The sequence below is a fragment of the Triticum urartu genome, chromosome 7, assembly GCF_003073215.2.
Source record: "Triticum urartu cultivar G1812 chromosome 7, Tu2.1, whole genome shotgun sequence".
NCBI classification, from domain to species: domain Eukaryota; kingdom Viridiplantae; phylum Streptophyta; class Magnoliopsida; order Poales; family Poaceae; genus Triticum; species Triticum urartu.
The window spans coordinates 91216801-91223614 of NC_053028.1; the positions used below are offsets into that span (position 1 = coordinate 91216801).

Below are 6814 nucleotides of genomic sequence, written 5' to 3' on the forward strand. Positions count from 1 at the left end.
CTATCTATTTATCTATCTATATCTTCTATATCTATATCTATACCTATACTAATTACAGACTCCCAATAAATTCCCACATTAATCAGTAATTAGGAGCTGTTAATTTGGTGGGGTCGGATTATTACGGTGCAGATCAATCCTAAAAATTCCCATGTTTTTTTTGCGTCCGTAGAAATTCCCATGATTTTTGCGTCCATAGGAATTCCCATGTTAATCATGAATCAGGAGACACTAATCTAGCGGGACCGAATTATAATGGCCCAAATTAAAGACAGAGCCCATGTCAAGTACGAGTTAGTTATCCCCAGATCCATGTCACGTGAGCTCCTCCAAAGAAATACGTAGATATGAGAAAATATTAGACGCATCCATAGCTTGGTCAGCCGTGAAATCCGTTCCTTACGGCCGCCACAAAAGATCTTCGTCGGGAACTCCTCTGCTTTTAGGATGGTGTTCTCGCTGCAGCCTTGGACCTGCTATGGCGCTTCCCCCAATGATTTTCAGGCCACTTGTGCTCTGCTGGCTGCCGTTGCGTCGGCGTGGGTTGTGTCCGAGAGACAGAGGGAGAGAAATCTGAAGTGGCGATAAAGATATGGCCAGGAGCAGCTCGTGGGCAACACCGCAGCAAACTGCACACATTGCTTAGAGCATCTCCAACAGGCCCCGCAAAACGCGCGCCCGCGCGGTAAAAGCAGTTTTTCGCGCGCGTCGGTTGGTTCCGCGTGCTCCAGCGGTGACGGGAAGTTACCGCGCGCGGGAAGCGTTTGCGCGCGCGCGGGAGAAAGCGGCACGGGGCGCGGGAGATTTGGCGCGCCGCTTCACGCGCGCCTATAAAGTCCCGCGCTTCGCCACGCGCACAGAACAGCCACGCGCCCTCCTCCTCGCAACCTCGCCGCTTCGCCGCTTTCTGCGCCACCACCATGCCGCCGCGCCGCCGGGGTGCTTCGGGCTTTCGCGGCGTCCGCGAGCGCCCCAACGGCTGGTACTCCGTCGAGATACGGTCCGGCGACGTCCGGCTCGGCCTCGGGACGTCCCAGAGCGCGCGCGAGGCGGCCCGCGCGTACGACGCGGCGGCGTGGCGCTTGGAGAGGCCCCGGTCGCAGATGAATTTCCGGGACGTCTTCACGCGCGAGGAGGCGCAGCGCCTCGCCCCTCCGCCGCGTCTCATCACGGACATGGAACATGCCGACCACTCTCGGCGGCAGCGCCGTCTCCTCGTCGCCGAAGAGGACGAGCGAGCCATGGTGGAGTGGCGCCGTCGCCACCCAGAGGACGTCAACGCCGAGCGTGCCTACTGGGCGGAGAGGACCGCAAGGCGCCGCTCGGAGCGGGCGGACCGGCGTTAGCGGAAGGCAGTGGCGAACGAGCAGTGCGACATCGTCTCCGCAGGTGGGAGGTCGTTCTTCACCTCGGACGATGAACGTTGGGACGACATATGGCTCTCAACCTCGGACGACACCGACGAGAGTGATGATGGTGATGATAGCGACTTGGAGTAGTTTTCTATCTATGTATGCCGTAGTAGTTTCTATCTATCTATCTATGCCGTAGTAGTATCTATCTATCTATGTATGTCGAACTATCTATCTATTTATGCCGTAGTAGTTGCACCGATGTAAAATATCTTTGTATCGTTTTTTTTATCTATGTAATTTTAATTTAAAAAATATTGTAGAATGAGTGTGCGCTACATTTTACCGCGCCTGCTGGAGCTGCGCGCGCGCGGCTTTTGAGCGCGGCTGCTGGAGCAAACGCTACGCCGCGCCAAATCAGGCGATGGGCGCGCACCAAATCCGTTTTTACCGCCCGGCGTGTTGGGCGCCTGTTGGAGATGCTCTTAGGGGGTATTAAATCGGATGGGTGAAGGGAATACAGCCAATTGAAAGATAGCGGTAACAGCTAACAGGAGCATAGAAAGAGTCCGGGGAGGAAGGACAATTCATGGGCTTTGTCCAAATTTTGTGAGCTTGCCATGGAAGAGTGTCTCCACGCTGCAAGATAAACCCTAAATAATTACTAATTAGAAAGTAGATGGATGGATTGGAGAGTCTCATGATAAGTATTTTTCTAGAGATTTGGTTGTATGTGCATGCAAAGTAAGACTGTTATTAAAAAGTGTGTAATTTTGAAGTAAGCCAATGGTAAAAGTTGTCGCCTGTGTACTAAGATTTCCAACAAAACCACTCCTGTTCAATTCCTATTTACGGTATTCAGGCTACGGCTAAATATCTGATTCTAGCACTGCAGTTATTTCTAACAAAAGATTACTGTTTAGACTATTTTCCTTCAATTTTGAGGTAGAATAACATTATACCTATACCTATGCTAAAAATTCTCATGTTAATTAGATAATTAGAGCCGTTCATCTGGTGGGATGTGCAAAGTTGTCTCCTGTAACTGCTCCTCCTCAGTTTGGATGTGCAAAGTTGTCTCCTGTTGTGTGAAGCCTTGCCCTGCCTATGTTGGCATCAGCACATGTACAGGTCGAACGTTTCCTCTTGGTCCTGGTGCCAGTGATCAAAAACGAAACATGAACCTGGGATGATAAACTCCATGACCAGAACGCGATGTGTTGATTCACTTTGCAACCAGTCCAAGGTGACATGGTGCCTCCTCATGATTCTTTTGGTAGCAGTAGGCGCATTAATTTTTGTTGTATCCAGATCTTTGATTATGTAATAAGCATAGCCTACATGAGGACATTATGGTGTCTTAATTAGTTGTGTCACGGATACCTCTATTGCAAGATTGGTGATCCACGTTTGCAGCTTTATAAGTTCCCTGTACTATATTTTCAGGCTATATTTTCTGATTTGTTCACTAGATGCCTGAAGAAATCCCCGCTAGAGCAACAATTTATTTGACTGCCAGAGATATGAGTTAAAGTCTGAGGACATGATCATCATTTCTGAGAGTTACAGATACTATATGGTACGTACTGATCTACAAGCACCAATAAAACACATTGACTCTTTATTGAACATGAAAATACTTGAGAAGGATTATAATATGTACTGACATTACAGGGTTTTTTTTGTTGACATTAAGTAACTGTTGTCCAAATAGAGGGGTTAGTGTCAAACGACTGACAGGGAGCAAATGATTGGAGGTAATGCCATATAGTTATGTATGCCTTTCTTTCCACAAGATGGGGTGATATATATGTCACCTATACGTGTTCCAACTACTGATAGCTATATTTGATTAATTAGCACAACATAATGTAAAAGGAGTACTAGTGTACTACTACCATATATTTATAGATTTTTGCTACCGGTTCCACCCATTAGCCCATTGTACTGCCATGGAGTACTACTGCAATTAAGTTACCTCATGTTTTCCCTTGCAACTGTAGTTAACTATATGTATGAATTTAATGCCATTTTGTCAGGGTTCATATTCTAGCAGTTCGTGGAAGCGAAAGAGGATTCATAGTTCCCGATAAGGAGTGTCTCAGGTAGTATAGCTACTGATGCTGCTGGATTAATGCATCTGTTTTAGTTCGACACCATGTGAAGCATATATCATATTATCAAGCTCTTTTGTTAGATCAATTGTTAATTTGCTATCCGGCACTTGCAATCTGTTCTCCTCCTTTCCCGTTCTCTGTCTTCTCAATAAGGAAATATCATATGTACTTTTGGTATAAATTATAAAATCTGGTCATATTATGGACGTTCGCTGGACTCTCCAGTGTTGAGCAATCAACGCCTGCAGCAGCGTAGCATGTACACATGCCAAGACTTAAGGCACATTCCCTCAAAAAAAAAGACTTAAGGCACATGAGTCCAACTGTAGGTACGTAAAGATATGTAACTAGCAGTTTTACATAGACAATGGTAATCATATGGAGGTGCGCTAGCCTTCATCAGGGTTGTGCTGAGGGTTCAAGCAATCCAAATATTTTCTCTTACTGGATCTGTTAATTAGCACTGCAACCCTCAATTGAGATTGCACCCATATGTACTACAAATCCACGTCTTCACAATGTGTCCTTAATTTCTCTCCTCCTCTTTAAGCATATATATGTGATGGCGCACAGAAAGTAGTTTATTGCACTATGTTCTGGTCAAAGATGAATACACAACTGGGTCAGGGTTGATGCTTGATGAAGTATGTGTTCGTATTTAATGCTAGACAGGACAGTTAATATTTCGTGTATTTGTAATTATGTGTTTTCTCTGTACTAGATGAACAATAGAATGAATAATTTATCTGATTAGAGGTGGCCTTAGAAAAATTATGTCCTATGATTATGAGTGGTTGTACAAGGAGAATGCTCATCCCCCAATAATTTTTATTATAATTTGTATTTTAGACTGCCTGAAACATTATGGGATTGACTGAACCCTGTTACAGCCCCCCCCCCCCCCCCCCCCCCCCCTTATAGCCAAGTGACCAAGGTTAATTAGATACTGAAGTAAAACTTTACAACTGTACACATGTAAATACATGTAATTAGCAGTTTTACATTAGACAATGTAAGCATACGGAGAGATCGTTAGCCTTCATCAGGGATGTGTTGATGTTGTATATATGTACTATATCTATTTCGAACTTTAAATATTACACATATTCTAATATGTTGTTCAAGTGCATCTTATGCAAAAATAGCTATATGTGAGGATCTATGCCATGATGTTCAACAAAATCTCTCTGGAAATTGTGGTGTCCTTCAAATTCAATATGTGTTAAGGTTGTTTGTTTAATTCCAACTTATTTGTTGTATTGTTCCTTAGTTTCTTACCTCACTTGAATAAGGTGCATTTTTTCTTTAGAAATTATTTTTCCTTACACACTTAATCTGAAGGATGTATGAAGTGTCAAGCATATGAAGTATGTGAAAATAATTTTCTTATTGTTTTTCCTAGATGGAGCTTATACAAGGGAAACAGTCATTTATCATTATGAAAAACATAACACCTGATAAGCTCACCACTTAAGCATGGAGGCAATAATTAGACAACTTTGAATACTACTGAAATTGTGTGGAACTTCTTTGGTCATATTTACAAAGAACTTCTATCAAGTTATCTCGCTACAAATTATATTTTGGTGTCATGTCATTAATTAACGTGGTTACATCCAACTGACTCATTTCTATTATATAATTTCCTATCAATCTTCATGTTCTATATCCTAACAAAACACATAATCAACATTAATGATATATATTCAAATGCAATATTAATTAACTAGCCCGTGCGAATGCACGGGTTGACGACTAGTATATGGAAAGCTCGTAGGCAATGGATCGATGATAGAGAATTATGCCGGATGCGATTCATCATGCAACAGTCATAACCTAGGGTGACACAGAACTAGCTCCAATTCATCAATGTAATGTAGGCATGTATTCCGAATATAGTCATACGTGCTTATGGAAAAGAACTTGCATGACATCTTTTGTCCTACCCTCCCGTGGCAGTGGGGTCCTAGCGGAAACTAAGGGATATTAAGGCCTCCTTTTAATAGAGTACCGGACCAAAGTATTAACACATCGTGAATACATGAACTCCTCAAACTATGGTCATCACCGGGCGTGGTCCCGATTATTGTCACTTCGGGGTTGCCAGATCATAACACATAGTAGGTGACTATAGACTTGCAAGATAGGATCAAGAACTCTCATATATTGATGAAAACATAATAGGTTCAGATCTGAAATCATGGCACTGGGCCCTAGTGACAAGCATTAAGCATAGCAAAGTCATAGCAACATCAATCTCAGAACTTAGTGGATATTAGGGATCAAACCCGAACAAAACTAACTCGATTACATGATAAACATCATCCAACGCATCACTGTCCAGCAAGCCTACGATGGAATTACTCATGCACGGCGGTGAGCATCATGAAATTGGTGATGGAGGAAGGTTGATGATGACGATGGCGACGGATTCCCCTCTCCGAAGCTCCGAACGGACTCCAGATCAGCCCTCCCGAGAGGTTTTAGGGCTTGGCGGCGGCTCCATATCGTAAAACGCAACGAATCCATCTTCTCTATTTTTTCTCCCCGAAAGCAAATATATAGAGTTGGAGTTGAGGTCGGAGGAGCTCCAGGGGGCCCACGAGGTAGGGGGCGCGCCCAGGGGGGCAGGCGCGCCCCCACCCTCGTGGCTAGGGTGTGGGCCCCCTAGTCTTCATCTTTTGCAAGGATTTTTTTATTATTTTCAAAAAGATGTTCCGTGAAGTTTCAGGTCATTCCGAGAACTTTTGTTTCTGCACAAAAATAACACCATGGCAAATCTGCTGAAAACAGTGTCAGTCCGGGTTAGTTCCATTCAAATCATGCAAGTTAGAGTCCAAAACAAGGGCAAAAGTGTTTGGAAAATTAGATACGACAGAGACGTATCAACTCCCTCAAGCTTAAACCTTTGCTTGTCCTCAAGCAATTCAGTTGACAAACTGAAAGTGATAAAGAAAAACTTTTACAAACTCTGTTTGCTCTTGTTGTTGTAAATATGTAAAGCCAGCATTCAAGTTTTCAGCAAAGATTATAAACTAACCATATTCACAATAACGCTTAGATCTTATGTTTACTCATATCAATGGCATAATCAACTAGCGAGCAATAATAATAAATCTCGGATGACAACACTTTCTAAAAACAATCATAATATGATATAACAAGATGGTATCTCGCTAGCCCTTTCTGAGACCGCAAAACATAAATGTAGAGCACCTTTAAAGATCAAGGACTGACTAGACATTGTAATTCATGGTAAAATAGATACAATCAAGTCATACTCGATGTAAACCAACAGTAATGAATGCAAATGACAGCGGTGCTCTCCAACTGGTGCTTTTTAAT

General features: G+C 43.3%; 1 pseudogene; it reads left to right on the plus strand.

Annotated features, from left to right (window-relative positions):
• The first annotated feature begins 920 nt into the window (after window positions 1–920).
• Window positions 921–1626, plus strand: LOC125520998 (annotated as a pseudogene).
• Window positions 1627–6814: the final 5188 nt, after the last annotated feature.